The 19,312-nt window shown below is 38.0% G+C and overlaps 1 protein-coding gene across 5 annotated transcripts in view; it reads left to right on the top strand.

The window, feature by feature from the left end:
- The first annotated feature begins 10,614 nt into the window (after positions 1-10,614).
- Positions 10,615-19,312, top strand: part of LOC122974363 (phospholipid-transporting ATPase ABCA1-like) — a 187,391-nt gene continuing 178,693 nt past the window's right edge. For 3 of the 5 annotated variants that reach the window (XM_044342335.1, XM_044342333.1, XM_044342334.1), the window contains exon 1: positions 10,616-11,114. The gene's annotated coding sequence lies outside the window, so the exon portion shown is untranslated. Of the gene's footprint in view, positions 11,115-19,312 lie in introns of all 5 variants that reach the window. The other 2 variants (XR_006400365.1, XM_044342336.1) reach the window with 1 other exon arrangement.

The raw sequence follows: 19,312 nt of genomic DNA, 5'->3' as shown, positions 1-19,312 counted from the left end.
GTGAGTCTGCATGTGCGTGTATACAAGACGGGTGACAAATTAAAGGAAAAACCTGAATAAATGAGTGGAGAAAACATACTGAATGCAGATGCTTCCACACAGATGCACTGCATGGTACAATTAAGCAGTGAACATCCAATTATGCTCTGTGGCATGTATGAAAATGCTGAGCAGGCCCAGTTGATTCTGATTCTGTATCAAGATGGCCAGAGAAAAAGATCTAAGTGACTTTGAAAGAGGATTCATCGTTGGCAGGAGCCTCAGTCACAAAAACTGCTCAACTGTCTGGTGTTTCAATAGGAACAGTGACTAAGTGACATCTGCATTCCGATCTATAGGAAAGACATCAGTAAATAGGGTAGAAAATTGTGTTGGACAGCGCACATATATTGACCCATGAGGGAAGGGTCATTGCAAATCAATACAAAGTTGTTCTGAGTGATCACTTTTATCCTATGATGAAACATTTCTATGCTGATGGGAGTGGTCTCTTTCAGAATGACAGTGCCCCCATCCATAAGACACGAGGGGTCACTGAATGGTTTGATGAGTATGAAAATGATGTGAATCACATGATTTGGCCTTCGCAGTCACCAGATCTCAACCCAGTTGAACACCTACGGGACATTTTGATGCATTTGACAGTGCTCTCTACCACCATCATCAATACACCAAATGAGGGAATATCTTTTTGAAGAATGGTGTTTATGCCTCCAGTAGAGTTCAGAGTCTGTAGAATCAATGCCAAGGCACAGTGAAGCTGTTCTGGCAGCACATGGTGACCCAACACCTTACTAAGACCCTTTATGTTGGTTTGTCCTTTAATTTGTCACCCATCTATGTGCGAATGAGAGCTAGTGGCTATAGAAACACCTGCTTCTCATGTGAACAACAGTATGTGAGAATTTCAGATGTGATATATAAAATGGCACATTTCATATCTCATCCCCCTAGTGAAAAATCAATGGCCGAATGCCTGGCAGAATTCCAAATGAAAGGTGAATCAATGTCATCTCCAGCTTTGTGTATTGGGACAACTTGACAGCCTTAGCACATAAAAGAAAATACCTCTCTGGCTTTTTCAGTCAAGATAACATTGATTTAAGATGGGGAGGGGTGGGGAGGGATTGGGGGGGTGTCAATGTTTGCCACTTTGGGGCCCAAAGTGTTCAAGACTTTGGGCTGTGGTTGTACTTGAGAAACTTGGTCAGTACTGCTACAACTTAATGTTACTGATTAAAAAAAAGGTCACATAACCTGGTGAAACCTTACATCATTATCAAACATATAATTATCAATGATGGGTTTGTCAATTCATAGGCCTTGCAGTTGTAGTTTTGTATATTTCAAATGAGAGAGTTGTGGGTTTTTGTGTTTGTGTATTTTTGTTGTTGAGCTTTTCAAAGTGGATTGAGGTTGTCAGGGCTCAGCTGAAAAAATGTGATGTCACGTTTGTCTGTGCACCAATCAGGGTGTAATTGTTTGTTATCAGGCCACTATCAATCAAATCTTATCAAACCAGGCTGCACATATTGTGTGTACTTGGATTTAAAAGTTCAGTTAGGCCAAATTCTCTTGCACCTCCCTAACTGTGAGGTATATTTTGTATGTTGCCATGCCAAGTATGAATACCACAAAGCTGGCCCCAGTTTGTCCATGACCATTGTCCATGTTACTTCACTCTGTGGTGGTCAGACAGTGTCCACCCTTTCCCTACACCCCCACATCACTGACACCACATAGCCATAAGGCCATGCCTCAGAGTTGTTTTCCCTGCCCACTCATGTGTTGCATTTTTAAAGCATGCTGGGAGAGAGGGTTCTTGCAGGATTTGAGTGTGTTCTTACTCTTTAATTTTGATTACTGCACATTTACTAATGAGCATTTAATGTTAAAGAGAAATACTAAAAATTGCTTTAATTTTGGTTGATTAGACTCGATTGCAGACTGAACCTGATTGACATTTCTCTCACTTAGCGGTTATTGCTTGCACCTGTTAGGGTAGAACAAATTACACATCTATCATTTATCTATCGTTCTTTCTAGCACATGGACTTTGCAAACATATTACACCCCCACCTACCAACAACTTGGCAGAGGCATCAGTGTTTTTTTGTTCCAGAAAGTTTTGTTTGGAAAAAGTGGGGCAGGTGCACTTGAAATATTTTGGTATTATTATTATTATTATTATTATTGTTTATCTGTATTGAAAACAATCAAGAACACAAAATACTGTAATATATATATATATATATATATATATATATTATCCAAATTCATGTCATTTTATGAATATGGGATTTCTTTCCATATTCATGAAAAGGCAGTTATTCTAGAAAAGTGTTGCATTAGCTTTAGTTTGTATATACCCTAAATGTTGCTAGTGGCTTTTGACATTTTGACCTGTTTGACTAGTGTATCTGCTCGAGAAAGTTGGCCCCAAAACTGTCAAGTAATAAAATTTAACCAATATTTCTGCTGGATTATGTCAATCAACCTGCTTTGCCAAATAACAAAGTGAACGATGTGTCACAAATTCTTCACTGCAGAAATGGAAGATAGGACTTTGACAGGCGACCAAGAAATATGTAAATACATGTCATGTTAAAAAGATGGCTAATCAAGCTGAAAAAGGCAGCTAACTATCTGCGGATAAGTGGCCCCTGCTTCCATGAATTTGACTGGAGTACCTGGCTGTATGACTGGAAAACAAAACTAATGATATGCTCCAAAACATACGTTACCTGGACAAAACATGTAAAGGTGAGGTGTATGCTTAATTGAAATTAAGTCACTTTCAAATAAACATTAGCCATGTTTGAGTTTGACATCAATGTCAAAGACTAACTGCTGAATTTGGTAAAATGTTAAATGAGAAAACGTCCCCAAGTGCAGTGAAGAGCAGGACAAAGCTGCTGCTCAATTCACATTCCATTGCTTTATTTTGTTGTCTAATTGTGATATAATATTAAGTAGGCTATATATAAATATAGCATAATATAGGCCTACAAATCTGGGGCTTTGCCTTATGTATTCTGTATTGTTACTAATGTTAACAGCTCATAGAGAAGAAATTTAACCCGTAAGTAATCTCATCACAAGTATGAACACTGCTTGTACAGCTCTACATAGGGCAAAAGTCAGCTGTGCCCAAACTGTAGGTCCGTCTATCAAAACAACAGCAAAATTATTTTCAGTAATCATAGAAAACAGTGCAAAAAATTAAGGGGAAAAAATAAAGACAGACAAACCAAAGTGAAAAAGAGCAGCAGTGTTTACTTGAGTAAGGTGAATGAAGCTCAAATGAAGTTATTACTGCAAGCAATAAATTATTTATATCTTATCATTCACTATCATAGAAGACAGAAAATAATATATTTACATTTCAGTAATTGAATGATTAATCAGTTATCAAAATTGTTGCCAATTTCTTTTCTGACTATCAATTAATCAACTAATTTCCCTCTAAATATGGACAGGGGGTCAAATCCCACTATTTAACATGCAACTTAATATAAACCCCCTTTTCATTTCAAAGTTCTTTTAATGAAGTGTTAACATTATTTTGTTGATCCCATGTGTGCTAACATAAATCACATAAATGTCAACTGTACAAATCATTTTGCTCATCCCCGGTGCATCACTCTCTATCTTAAAACCCACCCACAGCTGCCCTTGTCACTTGTTGTCTCTTCTAATTACACTTCATCCTGCTCCATCATGGCATTGTTTTATGACAGAAGGGATACGCAGCAGAACCCCTAACACCATTTTGAAGTCTGACAGTATCATAACACTTACCCTCCCAAGAGGGGGTAAACAGGCCCCTCATGCCATGGGCAAACAGGTTGCGTGACATTCACAAGAATCCTCTGTGAATTCATTTGGAAGATAATTTTCAGTGCAGAGGCCACCAGAGAAGGAACACACTAGTCGGGGAAGGCAGTAATGGCTGTCCAGGGAATTTTGTGTGTTACTGCAGGTCACAGAGATAGTGTGCTATACATACCCAGAAAAGCCAGTGTAGCATGATGTAGTTCACCTGTTACTCAGTTCTTGTTATGGTCTCAGTGGTCTCTTAAGTCCCTCCAGTGGTAGTCTTGTTTACAGTCAGTCAGTCAGTCTGAGATGTTGCACCATGTTAACCTTTAAAATTTGAGTTTGATCTCAGACAAAGAGATTCCATAACATTTATATTGTGTTTAGATTACATACTTTTTGAGCTGTGTATTTTTCAGACCTAATATACTGTAAATTCTGCAAAAGCAAAAATAACTGGTGTTTTTCTTTTGTTAGTGTTATATTTATTATATATCTACATATATTCTATGGTTAGTTTGAGCATAACACTTTAAGCCAGTTTTCTGAGAAAAAATGTAATTATTTTTGGCATGAAAATCTCATTAACATTTTGCTGTTAAAAGCACCCTTTTTTAATAAAAGAACATGCTTTTTTCAAACATTTTTTGTAAAAAAAAAAAAAAAAACAAGTTAATAATGAAAAGATGTTTCAAGTGATGTTATTGATTCACTCAAGCGAATTATCCACTTAAGGAGCAACTGGAAATTCTTGTATTTGAATGTTTTATTTAATCAAATTAAATGAACCCTACAGTCAAAACAAAAAATATGATGATTACATATTTTATTATATGCTTAAAAATGAATCTAGTATACTAATAGAAACTACTATATTTTGGCCCATATTTCCCATAGATTGTATTATACTCATGTAAGTGTATCTTTAGTGGATCATGGTTCTAGTGACGCTATACAAAGGTCATTTTGGTGGGTCAGCGATACAAATTTTGTTGTTGCAAGGTTGTGACAACCATAATGACACAGTAATTATGGTCTCACACACCTCTAGATGAATGATAAAAATGTGGCGATAAAGGTGAAATAGTTCTGTCTACGAGCCAGATGGCATGCAGTGATGATGTCTGGCTTGCAGTCAAGGTGGACAGCAGACGAGCCAGTGTTCTGACAAGCCAATAGATTCTGCATTCACCATTGCACCCATCCATCCCACCTCTATGGCCAATCAACAAAGATAATCTTTTGAATTAAGAGAAAAAATCCAGGGTGAACACTTTGATGAGATAAGTACCCTTTGTCAGTGCAGGCAATGGTATTTTAATTAAATATATGAACACATGGTCCTGCCCCAGATGCTCAAGTCTAAACAAAGATAGCATCATCTAATCAAAGCCAGGCCCAGAGTGTTTCAAGGGCAGAATCATTTTCTATTAGGGCCCCTCTCCTCGGGGATTGAGCCAATTTTCTTTATTATGATAGAATCAGCATATTGTAGATTGAATCTGGCGATAGTGTCACGGCAGGGTAGGTGCGCTGGTCCCAGATGCACCACAAGCATCTTAAAACCTTAAAACATACAGGCTGTGAAGGAATTTTCCATATAGCCAGCTGTCTGCCCTTCTTTGGGTCAGGCTGACTTCTCTATCTGGCCGTTCCCATGGGAACTGGTATTCATCCATTTCAGGTTGGTGATTTTGTATTAATCAAATCTCTGGACAAAGCGTCTCTGTCTCCTAGGTGGGAAAGGGCCATTCAAGGTGCAGCTGACAACAGCATCAGCGGCAAAGGTCAGAGGCACCGCATGGGTCCATGCCAGCCACTGCAAGCGGGTGCAAGAACCAGAAGTGGGATTTCCACACATCACAACAGACCATAGCTGAGTAGACATAGCGGAGTAGCCGAGTAATTTCACATGGCCAAGCCTCTGACTAGAGACTCCATCGTTTCCCAGATAATCAGGGAATCTGCTGAAGTGGCTGCACTCAGGACTGAGTCGAGTTGTTCCCAGACTACACAAAAGAAGAAGAGGACTGATGAGTGAGCACCAAAGCGCTTAGCAGTGAACCAGTGGTTTAGGAGCCTGGGATCCCACTAACACTGAAAACATAACAGCTGATGAGGTCCAGTGACTTACTACTGACTCGCCAAAGAACTGTGATTCAATTCTTCACAGAACTTGTGACTGAACAGGGGAATTTCAGGTCTGTAGTACTAGTGGAGAATTGAAAGGACTGTACATACTAACTGACCCTTACTTGTCACAGACTGAGACTACTCACCAAGATAGGTCAGGAGACATGATAGTAAGCCATATATTTGAATATACAGGTCAGACATTCATGAACTTAGTCCTCCATAGATATGAACAACTAGTATTACATGTAAGTGACAATCCTGAACAAACTTTTCAACACTCAATTAAAAATGGAAAGACTAGGTAGAACTTCATTAGGATGTAGCCCCAGAACTACACTATTTGTATTCTCCTTGATCATCATGTTAATTGTGCCACCACTATTGTGGTTCTTAGAAGGCAAACCACAGGAACCAGAAAATAGTACACACATGAAGAGAATCACTACTACTATTCAAGCCACTCAACAAATGGTAAGCAATGGTGATAATGGTTTGGAGTTGATGTATGAAGACCTCTGAGGATTTGAAGACTGGGTTCCACCAGGCAATATCTTTGATGAAAAGAAAAAAAACCCTAACAGACGGATGGTGATTCATGAATGTATCCTTAAGTATGTGAACTAAGAGGTAAATGTCATAGTCTAACTGCAGAACATAATTTTGAATTTTTTCTTGATATGTTTTCTTCGGCTTGTTAATGATTTATTCTTATAGTTATGTTTGCTTGTGATCATTTTATTTTGGTTTTTAATCATATATACAATTCAATCAAAATCAGTCATGTATTCAAATATATTTTCAACACATGCATAGTAGTATGTACTCACATGGATGTACATAACTTTCATTGAACATTGATATTTTTTGTTAGTACATGTGAATGTGAATTATTTTAGCTTTATTGGCTATTCTCAGAGTCAGGTAAAATGGGTGAATAGAGATGTTTACTTTTATTTCTATGGTGTTTTATTAATACTAATTTTCTTCTCTTGAACTGATAAATTAAGAAAATATCTTCATATCTCTGATTAGATGTGCATGGACTGATGTTAACGTGTCTAAGGGTTAAATATTTGAGATTCACTATATCACATTACACTTATCACATTGTTACATTACATTATTAATTCTACATTACATTATTCATTCGTAATTGTTACATAATCTGTTCATATTAATCTGTGTATACTTTGATTCACATGATATTTGATTGACTAAGACAGGTGTATGTTACTCCAACTCTTAAGGATATTATGGTAATTATTGTTCATCTTACAATCAACAAAGGGGGTATTGTGAAGGAATTTTCCATAAAGCCAGCTGGCTGTTCTTCTTTGTGTCATTAGCTGACTTCTCTATCTGGCCGTTCCCATGGGAACCAGTGCTAAATTAAAAAAATCCAACAGCAAGGTCTCTTCTTATGTTATGACTTGGACCAAGGCTGTCTCCAATGCAGAACCCTTATCGGGATGGGGCATAGAGTTTAATTAGGCATTGGTGAGACTGTCACTGCGTAAAACACCCCAGAATCCGGAGATGTTTTTGCTCAGATATTTCAAACTGTGACCCATATGTGATGAAATCCATGTTGGATACTATCCGATCACGGCATTGTAAGATGTCATATCTGGAGCGCATCTTATCTCTGGATTGGGACCACTTTGATACTATCAGGATATGGAGTTAAGATATTTTTCTGATATGACTGATGCTGTATTTTGAATGCCACACACATCACATATCTGATGTCAGCATATTACGATACCATTGAAATGCCTCACCTCATATATGTTAAAATCTGGAAAGCATTATACATGTGGTAACCGTGGCAGAAAACTTTGAGATATGATTTATAGCCATTCAAAGATGTGATTCAAATCTGATCAAAGTGACTGTGGATACTCACTGTTTATGACTTATGTCCAGATCATATCAATATCCTAATTGGTCCCGTCCTCCAGCACCTTCTGGCAGGACATTACAATCCTCGTCAGCCGTGGTGCCCACCATTTTGTTGGGGAAAATTTTGTACAGTTTTCTCCTTGTCACTCATGAGACTCTCATCAGCTACCTTCAAATATTCCAAGACATCACGTCCGAAAAGCTTTCCCCCACCTTCACCCTTTTCTTGGAGAGCTATAAAAAGAGAGAGAGAGAGTAAAAGAGTTGTGTTGCATTTCATTTCAGTTCAGCTCCCAGTTTTCATGCTCACCATTAAAAAAACAAGGCTATAGCCAAGAATTTAGTTTTTGGCATTTCAATTTAAGCTGAACATCTCTACTAAAGGTTTATTATATTCAGTGTTGAGAGTATAGAGCAAACCAGACATCACCCAACCCCAAAAGCTTTTGCAAATTCACCAAAACCCTGTTTCAAAGTCATCCTACCCCAACACAAACAGTAAGAATCATGAAACACAGAATAATAATAACAACAACAACAACAGTAACATGCCTAAAACATTTAACAGACTGACAAAGCAAAAACTTTGAAGTAAACAGTGCAAGCTGTCAGGACTCTGGATATCTGAACTGGATTTGTTTTCATGTCTCCAGAGACACAAAGGAGTGTTTGTCATTTTAATGGAGCTTTTTCAGTCTTTTGTACCACAACTTTATCATTAGTCTCACTTGGTACCAGCTTACCACGCATCTATGGCCTCAAGAGTTTACTTCTAAGCATTTGAATTCTAGCTGAGCATGTTTCTCCAAGACCAATTTTTCTGGACTTTGGATAGTCAGTGTTGAGAGTGTAGAGCAGACTGGCCATCACCCCAAAAGCTGTTGCAAAATCACCCAGGCCGTCAACAACTATCTTCCAACACAACAACTACCTCAGCAACTGCCCCAGGGTCTGTAGGCCCCTCCAGTAGCTCCAGGAGCCAACTGTCATCCCTCTGATACATGGCTCCACAGCAGCACCCTTCTGGTTTGAGAAAGCCAGCAAGGAAATGCTCTTCAATTTTTTGACAAAGACATTGCAGTGTTGTACATTAAATACTATCAAGGGTTCAACAGTTTGATCAACATTCTACCTTATTTCAGACTTACTTAAACCTGCAGTGCAGAACTTTTACATATAAATGAACGTCTGTTACCTTCAAGCCCTTGCCAAATTAGTTCACACAATGCTGATCACTGCCAGATAAATCTATCTGTATTCCACAGTATACTGGAGTTTTTAATCTGGTGTTGGGTTTGACATTCCCTTGCTGGCTGGATGAATGCATACTGCGCATGCTCTATGGGTGGAGCATGCATACTAGGGACTTCCGCTGGCCAAGCTGGCTAACTTCCAGTTAGCTCTCTGCTAACTTGAAAGGGGATAAAAATAACTTAATTGTGTGGCTCTTCTACACTTTCCAAATGTTATTGGACCGAATGGAGTCTGAGTTAGTCATATCAAATGGATATCTGCCACATTTACAGTCTTTTAGCATCAAAATTCTCTCTTTGTGTTTCCTCGGACAGTGTTTCTCTGTTGAGCTGCAGTGGAAACATAGAAACAAAAAGAGGGACTTTGGCACTAAAAAGACTAAGGTTGAAAGATATCTATTTGATTTGACTCATTTGGATGGCTGAAGCTTCATATTAGCTTCAGATAAACTTAAATACATTTTTGCACAGAAAGAGGACTTGTGGATTTTGACCCCCCCATCACTTACATTGTAAGTGCATTATGAAGGGATCTTCTATCCCCACAAAATAAAACATATTCAGTTACAATATGACCTCAAGTTTAGACAAAGCAGCAAGATTCATGCAACATGGGGCAACGGCATGTAGCTCCATAGTTTAATTTATTGAGGTGGCTCCAAAAAGGCTGGATTTGCAGAGAGGAGCACCTCTCTATTCCAAAGAAAATAGACAATTTAGACACTATTTATACCCAAGACAGATCTTCACGATTTGCACTTGCTGTGAGTGGAACAGGGCACTAAATACGTCAGCACTGAGTGGACCTGGAGATTTTCTAAAACTGAAACCAAAGCAAATACATCTGTTGCTATCTATCTGCTTTTTTGTATCTATCTATCTATCTATCTATCTATCTATCTATCTATCTATCTATCTATCTATCTTCACAAGATTTCACTCTATAATACTGTACTCTGAATGTTACTGTGAAATCAATGCAGGCGTGGACATTGCGCAGGAAATTACTGTGGAATTTTATTTGAACCTGATTGTACAACATTGTGGGATTGACATCATCAATTGGGACTTTGGTTCTGATACGGTGAGTAATGAAATCGGTTTTGTTAAATAAGTAATTGACAGGATTTTTGATCTGATAATGTGTATTATTTACTACTTAACTAGCACTAGCTGATTGTCATATGCACTGGTAACTGGTCATAAGGGGCAGGTGGGGCAGAGCCCCTGTGGCCCAAAAAGGATTTTCCCCATAGACCACCATTGTAAAATTGTTGACAGGACCCCTCAAACTGCAAACAATTCAATTATGACTCTTCCTATTACGAACTTTTGATCCATGGAGGTTTTATATTTGTAAAACTTCCCTCGCCGAGAAAAGCGATTTAAAAATCATCACAATGTAAAGTTTATAGGCCGAGCGGAGGCTCGCGGGCGGGGCCAGCAGGGGAAACACTACTGCGCATATTCAGTGGGCCGCACAACGTGGAAGCAAACCCGGAAGCTAGAAACTTTATTTGGCGTGTGCGTCAGGCGTGCAATTCCTACAGGACTGAATGGGCGCCATTTTTAGTCCGGTATCCAGCTCTTATAAGACATCCATGGCGCCAGGCGTGCAATTCCTACAGGACTGAATGGGCGCCTTTTTTAGTTTGGTATCCAGCTATTATAATACCTCCATGCCGTAGCCCCACTAAAGCGTCATTTCATGTTTCACAGTTGCAGTGGGTTTACTGCGCAGCTTGGAATTTACAGTCGGCAAAAAAGAGGGGAGCCTTTCTTAGCTAACGCTAGCTAACTCGAAAAAAATAAAGTGGATTTCATACTCGAGCACAGGCTAACCCTTTATTTGGAGGAGAAACTGGAATTAAAGCGCCTCGGAGCCCACCAGCCACGGAATACTGTCATCACTCAAACAGCTGGTAAAATTAAGCGCGGGTTTGACGTGGTGAAGTTTGCCCAGAGGAAAAACCGCCATGCCGCCCTCTTCTGAGCCGTCAGCTGGTGAGTGAAAGCATATTTTATCATCCTGCCTTGGTGGTTCTGGTCCGTGCATCGGCCATATTGTTATGCTAGCTCGATTGATATAGGTGGTAACGAGTATCATTGTGTCCATGCTTATCTAATGAGGTTGCTTTCATGAAGTTGTTGTCACAAAATGGAGTAACTTATTGCTAAAAAGTTGTCTTTGCACTTCGTCGTGGTGTTGAGCTCTTTGTTGTTCGCTTATGGTCCTGTAGGCTCATTTGTTCTGAGCATGGTTGTGTCGGCTTATGACGACAGGATATCGTATTCTTAATTAAGCAATATTACACGAGGGTGTGCTTCAGTGATGCGGTCAAGTGCCTCGTGTTCGTGACCGCATCACCGTCGTGACTCAGCCAGCCAACTTCAGCTAATGCTTTCTAGAGATCGTGGCATTTCCCAAATTGAATAAATACCACACATATAAACACAAAACTACTTTGCTAGCTCAATCTGGTTGTAACTAAAATATCCTTTTAAAAAAAATTAATTTTCCATGGACAGATTTAGCGACTACGTCCGCAAACTTCACATATATTTTTAAGCACAGCTAATGGAGGATGGCGGAGTGGGAGCTGAGATATACTCTCAACTGAAGGGAAAATGGCTAAGTTTTGCTGTGTATGGGGGTTTAACACTAGCTCTGTCCGCTGTATGTGTCTGTGTATGTGTGTGTTTTTGTTACCTCATTGAGATATTTAAATTATAAACACTGACCTCTTCAGGACCAGTACTCCTCATGGGGACCAAAGCCCAGCCCTATTGAGGCAAAATGTAATTTTTGAGGTCCTGGATAAGGTTAGGGGTAAGGTGTGAATTGAGGTCAGGTTAGGGTTAGGCATGAATTGGTTATGGTTAAAGTCAAGGTTTGGGCGAGGCTGTCCACAATGAATGGAAGTCAATGCAATGTCCTTATAAAGACATTACAGATCTCTTTGCCCCAAACACTTTTTCTACTGTCTCAAGTCTCAAGCCCTGATTAAGGTAAGATGAAATCTCAGTGTTTCTTACTGAATAATGTTCAGTTTTAAAGCACTTGTTTGTAGTTATTACTGGTGCTACAGAAATTCATTTGCGTTTGTTTTTGAATGGTAAAGCTCTGCAATGTGTCCTTTCTTGTTTTAGATAATTGTAAAAATGTCAAATAGCTAAGAGTACAACTTGCATGTGATTACTTGTGTGGCAAACTGTCTTAAAAGGAAACTTCGGTATTATTCAACCCGGACCCTATTTTCCCATCTTTTTGTGTCTAAGTGACTAATTGGGACAACAATTTTTGAAATTGGTCCAGTATTGAGTGAGAGCAGCTTCAGCTGGCAGCTGTTAAACAGGTCGCAATTGAATCCTTTGGGGCAACAGCGCTCTGTCAATGTACATCCACTAAAAGTGCTTGTTTTTGCCACTTACAGGCTGAGATTGTTATTATAAGTGTCTGACAACATTATGGAAAGGACCATAAAGAGAAATAAAATGTTTTTCTTTACCTTTTGCTTGATCCGCTCTGTTTGTTATCGTGTCTAACCAAGTCTCGCTCTAGGAGAAGTCTCATTCTGATATATCTCAATAATTGAGATGTTGTAGAAATCAACTAAATATTCAGCCATGGCTTTGAGAATATTTTAGATAATACTAAGATACACTTTCTGTACTCCAACACAACAAAATCCTCGCAGCGCTCCTCTCTCCGACTCTGCCATGGCTGAATATTTAGCTGATTTCGACAACAATTCATCTTTTTCGAGATTTCAGTAAATCATTGCGTAATTTTAGTGTGTTCCAAAATCCAAACAGTTTCATTGTGCGTGCATCGTGTGTTGTGGTCCGCAGTGGTCAGAGACAGTTGATGTGTGTTATAGCTCACAAGCTAACATTGGTGTAGCCGGTGCCCAGCTTGTGTGAGGGCCATGGGGATATTTAGTTTGTCCTTAGAACAACAAAGGCTCTGTGGCTATACTTTATATACCTATATTGCAACACTTTTAGTGCTTCTAATATTCCTGCTGAAATTGAGAACACACACCTTAACGTACGTAAAGAAAATATTAGCTTTTTATTGTGCTGAATATTCTTACTGAAATAATTGCAGTATATAACACACAGTCTATATGAACTCCCATTGATATGCCGTTTTAAATTATAAGCAGATTAATCTGTACCTCATGTTATATCATATTTGTTTGAATGAGTAATGCTGCTGAAATATCCACAAATTTGGTCAGTATTGTAGCCAAATATTGAGTTAAATATTGAGTTATATCTTATATATTTAAATATATTTGTCATATTTGGATTTTCTGAGTGAAACATTCGATGTATCCAAAATGCATACAGTGTGTGTCAAAACAAACAATTCACACCTTTGATATGCTCTGTGTATGAATCATTTAAATATCAAATTCACAATTCACTGTGTATATCTGCACTTCATATTCCACCATAAATGTTTAAATGAGGGATACTGCTGATATGCAGCAGACTTGGTCGTATTCTAGTTAAAAAACTGAGTTCAGATATCTTCTTATTTGTCATGAGGTCATATTCGGATATACACATAATGTACCTGGACATTGTATTTTACCATACCACAAATACTGACTTAGTATACCCAGGACACATTGCACATCATTACCAACTTTGATATGCTCCATGTATAATTCATATCAGTTAAATATCAAAGTCAAAATATCACCTAGTGTGTTTTATCTGTACACCATATTCCATCTTATATGCTTCAATGACAGTGATAATATGCCAAAAATATTCACATTCTAGCCAAATACTGAGTCCACATATTTCAATTTCAACTTCGAGATAGCTCTCTGCTAACTTGAATGGGGATAAAATAATTTAACGGTGTGGCTCTTCTAGACTTTCCAAATGTTATCGGACCGAATGAATCAAATAGTGAAACGAGTCATTTCACAGGGGTTGTGTGACGCTCAAAACAATTTATCCACCACTTAACAGCCGCTACAGCACAGCCTATGGCATAAAGATGTGTAGACAGTGTTTTTGTAATTACTCTCACTGCCAGAAGGGGGAGACAAAAGTCCCACACTTCCAGCTTTAAATCATTATTATCTTAGTCAGTACTTGGGACAAGGCCCAATATTCTTCTTCAACTTATTTGTAATCACATCACAGTGTCTGGAGCTGTTGCATAGAGGAGAGGTATTGACCATTCCTTATAACAGCGATCTGTTCTGTGACAAAACTAGTGTGTGTGATCAAACACCTTCATAATGCAAGGAGTTCAAACCAAGAGAGCACACAAATAGGCTGATAATGCTAGTGGTGCTATTTATTTTTATAGTGCTGTATTGTCATGTAACGCATATAAAGACCCTTACAGTGGCTGTGTGATAGGATGTTGCTGATTGATTGATTGAATGTTGCAGCACAGACCCTAGTCTCTTTAAAAAAAAAAAAAAAGCCTAAAAACCTTTCTATTTAGGAAGGCTTTTTCATCTTAACTCTTATTATTATTTTCTTTATGTTGTGTGTTCTGTGTTATTAATCCTGTCGCACTTCGAGTTTCACTATGAATAAAAAGTGTGGTGGAAATTAAATGTATTAATATTATTATTATGGTGATTGATTCTGCATTTTGGAACACTACTTTGATGAATATAAAGTTGTCACATAGTTGTCACGGTGTAGCCAATGCGATGCTGAATGTTTTAAACAGTTTATGTTGACAAGATGTGCAAATTCATTAATTTATTCTTACCTCTGCCTCTGTTATCATATTTTTGACAGGCCTGCAGCTTTTAGTTCCAATGATTGCCACATCCTGGTATATATTCACCTATAATCACATATCCTTTACATTGTTTCTATTTCTATCCATATCCCATGGCATACCATAGTACCTTAAATTATGGAATGCATTTCTCCTACTTTCTAAGCAGCCAATGATTTCCATTCATTTTTGTAACTTGTATAAATCAATGCCAGACTTGAAACTTGCTTGGGTTTGGTAATCTGTCAGAGTGATTAACGTCATGCCTATCGTTCTCAAAGTTGTGTAATTGTTTAGTGGTAATACATTGCTGCTTTTTCAAATGAATCTTCATTTAACCACGGTACTGTGTAGTAAGTTTCACGAAAATAAGAGTGGACATGATGTTCACTGTAATCGATTACCTAACTCAAACAAGTGTCAACTCTGCAAATTGATTTTTGTGTAATGAATGGAAATCAATTGCTGCCAGTAATGCAATTGATGCTGTATTATAACTAAGAACTAATTTACATTGTCACGGTGTGTACGGTGTGTCTTGATGAAATGGTAGGGATCAGCAAAGAAAAATCACTGGCACATTAACCTGATGATACCAGACCAATTTTTCGACAATACTTAAGACACATACAACACGCAAATACAAACAAGTCTAAAGGATTTATATCAAGCCGTGAGTCATAGTCATCCATCCTCTTTGAAAATAAATGCATTTATAGATGCTCAGTGGAAAAACCGAAAGGGAGTATGTCGGATAAAGACATTTTTTTACAAGACAAAGGGCAGCAAACACAATCAGTTTATCTAAAATCTGCAGGACTTTGCTTTTGTATCAAAATGTCATGGGACTGTGAGTCAATAACTCACATTGAATGACTGAGGGAGAAGTTGTGGTTTCCTTTAATGAAGCAAGAAAACAGTTTATCTGGCTAGATTGACCTTAGGCAATTACTTTAAGCGCAATCCTCAATCAATAAAACACTAGTTCTGGTGGGAGTGTGTGTGTATTTGTGCATGTGTGACACACAGCTATGTGTTTCCTTTGGTTGATGTAACACAACAGACTCTGTTATTATTTATATATAGTATTTTTCCTTCCACGGTATATGACCTCCATTGTTTTTGCATCTTAACGCTGTTCAAGTATTTCAACACATACCAGTAAAATAGACCAGAATTTTAAGAGGCGTTTGTACTTAGTTTTCAGTGCATACCTCTGCTGTCACCTTAGTGGATAAGTGGTCCAAGGAAACTGACAGCGTTTTAAAGTTGAGGTTCCTGGCCTTTAGTTATGTAAAATGTATCGTGTAAACAAATGTTTTGTGTAACCACAGTCAGTTCTGAGCAGCAGCTGTCAAAACTAAATGCCCACTGGCTCTTTCAAGAGAGTACAGATAAAAGTGACCCACTACAAATAAGCTTTGTTCTGTTCGGGGTGTGCAGTGGCACAAGGGCAAAATAAGAAATCACATTTCAGATGAATATCTGCACAATAGTCCTTTCTGCTGTATGCCGGGATGACCTTCTAAGATCTAAATTCCAGATACAGTATAGAGAGGATGCTCCAAATTAAAGCTTTGCACAGGAAATTGAACTGTCAGACAGAGAAAAAGCCAGTTCGTAATATAGTTGATTTTTATGCTGAGGGTTTGCTTGTGCAAATGTCAGAATTAATGGCAGTTATTCTGCATGAAATACAGTATTTGCAATGGAGGCTATACACTTTTGCACCTAGCAAGCTGTTATCAAGGTGATCCACTGTTGGAAGCCACAACTGTATACTATAAATATATATACAAAGATAAGTAAAAACTACACAGTAGTAAATGATTAAGAATATACCAGAAAATTAAACATAAGGTAGCAAGAGGAAATTGAGTGGTGGCATGGCAGATACGTTTTCAGTGAGTGGCTTTTTTTTAAAAAAAATATTGATTGTTATTTATATACCATAGTCTACATTTTCCACATATTTATGTTCTTGGTCTCACTGCTAACGGAGGGCCCTAATATTGGTATTCAGCTTCAGCAACAGTGTTGTGTCTGACAGACTCGTGTTTTGTGTTGACTGCTGGGATGAAATATTTTTTTCTTGACAATCTTCTAACACATTTCTAATGTAATTTATTCTAAGCTGCCAACTGCTAAATCAACCAGTTAAATAATAACACATAAATAAATTATGAATACAATAAAGTTACAGGTAAATACAGTGAAGAATATTTTGCTTATTTTTTAAGAGTAACTTAACAAATCCATGTTTTTGAAGTATGTTATGAGTAAGGACGGAATCAAGATTAATTTTCTCCTTCAGCTTATATGTATATTTATTCAGACCATTAAGCAAGCTTCGTCTTTTTCATCAGCTCTCGAGTTCACACTTACAGTGTTACTCTTACAGTCTTATACTGGTTTCATGTTTTGTCAGCTTGTCAGGTCACACCTATCTTGTTTGACAGCGCCAATAAAGTATGTTCGAAACCGAGCAGGCACACTGGCAGTGATACTTTTAATGCCATGTTTGTATTTTCACGCATCGAAATCAAAAGCTTTAACTACTTGACAAGTTTTGCAACGGCAGGTTGCCAAACAAGTCCCCCAACCCCTGCTGAAATACATTGATAGTAGTGCTGGTGTCTTACTAGACAGTTTGGACATGATGTCTTTATCACAATGGACCTTGGGGCTTCCGCTGCTTGTTCATGCCTCCTTTTTGATGGATCCTCAATGTTTTGATATTGGCAAGTGAACTTAAGGGATCTTTGTCTGTCCTGTGTTGTCCACTTTTTTTTTGTTTGTTTTAGAGTAGATATCCAAGCGAGGTCTCTAGATATGCTGTCAAATCATAGAAGCGTGTGAAGGATACCAAATGTGTCAGATGCCCATTTCTGCTCAGTCTATTGCTCACTTTAGTTTTCACTGCTGATTCTTTGTATACCAAATTTTGTTCAGTTGGAAGCATTACTTTTTTTTCTTAGGCCATTCGCCGGTCAGAAGACATAGTGTAGTGTTGTTAATCAGTCCATGTGACAGTTAGTGTGCCTTCACCACATGATCCATCCTACAACACACTGCCCTTCCCATGTTATTGTGACATCTGTGCAACTGCCATGACCTAAGATTGTCTCTTGAGGTATGAATTTCAGTCAAAATCCCCCTTCTTCCATCTAACTTAAAGTAATGACCCCAATGCTTACCAAGACCTATTTCAATTCAGAACCGCAGCTATTCATTTATATCTGATATCATGGACAGTTGTGGTATTCTCTTCCCAGGAGAGCCTAACCAAGACAAGTCTCTCAAGCCTTTGACAATACACTACTTCAAATAGATCATACATGAGTGAACCAAATGGCCTTGTCTTGGAAGCAATTTAAGGCAACAAATGACCCACTGGATAGAAAGTCGACTTCTCCCTCGTATGTAGTCTTTCCAGGTGTTATATCTTTGAGGAAAATACAGCTGTACTTCTAGCCATTCTGATTATAATTCCTCAATATTTACAGTACCAGTCAAAAGTTTGGACACTTTCTCATTCAAGGTAATGGGAAGGCGTGTCCAAACTTTTGACTAGTACTAGAGATTTATTTCAATGTTCAATATATACAAATTTAGGAAATGCAAAAACTGATACCATATAGTTCCCATAAAATGACTCATTTTTATGACTTTTACTTGTATACTAAATAAAAAAGTGTAATTCTTTATCTTCCTGTCAGACAGGTCATGTCCTCCATCCTCTTGAGGACAAATTGAATCTAAAACTCCGAACCTCCATAAATGTCATAAAGTACATTTCATGCTGTAGCTGGCAATGTCCTTTATATGAGTGATGACTGAAATTAGTATCTAACTAAATCTGCAGTAAGCTCCTGTATTAGGATAAAGCTCCCATAGGACAAATGATGTGACTGCATTAAATTAAGTGAGCCTTCTGATGCCATCATATCACCCAGAGCATCTGTGTCTGTGTTTCCATAATTATGCATGTCCCACTAAGAGAGCTTTAAAGGCAATCTATGCCATTGCTCATTTAGTGTTCCTGCACAAATAGTGTCAATTAAGTGTGGTTCCCAACAGGCCACCTAGACGGCGAGCGGATTGATTAAATTGCACATTTGAATGCATTTTTTGGATTGTTTGTTTGATGTTCCGGCAATGAAATTATAAGCTAATTCTGTCCTTTGACATCTCTGCCGGTAGATAGATGCATTCTAAAGCAAAAATGCAATGTTTGTTTATTTTCTCTTTTTTTTTTTTTGTACTGTCTTATAGTGTCAGCACCTTGACATTTGGAGTAGATCAGATACGGCTGTTACTTTCTATGTGGCCATGAACATTAATGCCAAACATGTTTACAGTATATGATGCTTTGCCATATTTCATGATGATTCCAACAACAATATTTTAGTGCTTAATGCTCATGTTTGTGGAG

The sequence above is a fragment of the Thunnus albacares genome, chromosome 22 (genome assembly GCF_914725855.1).
Source record: "Thunnus albacares chromosome 22, fThuAlb1.1, whole genome shotgun sequence".
Lineage (NCBI taxonomy): Eukaryota > Metazoa > Chordata > Actinopteri > Scombriformes > Scombridae > Thunnus > Thunnus albacares.
The sequence above is the reverse complement of the archived record's forward strand: the minus strand, read 5'-3'. Positions and strand labels throughout refer to the sequence as shown.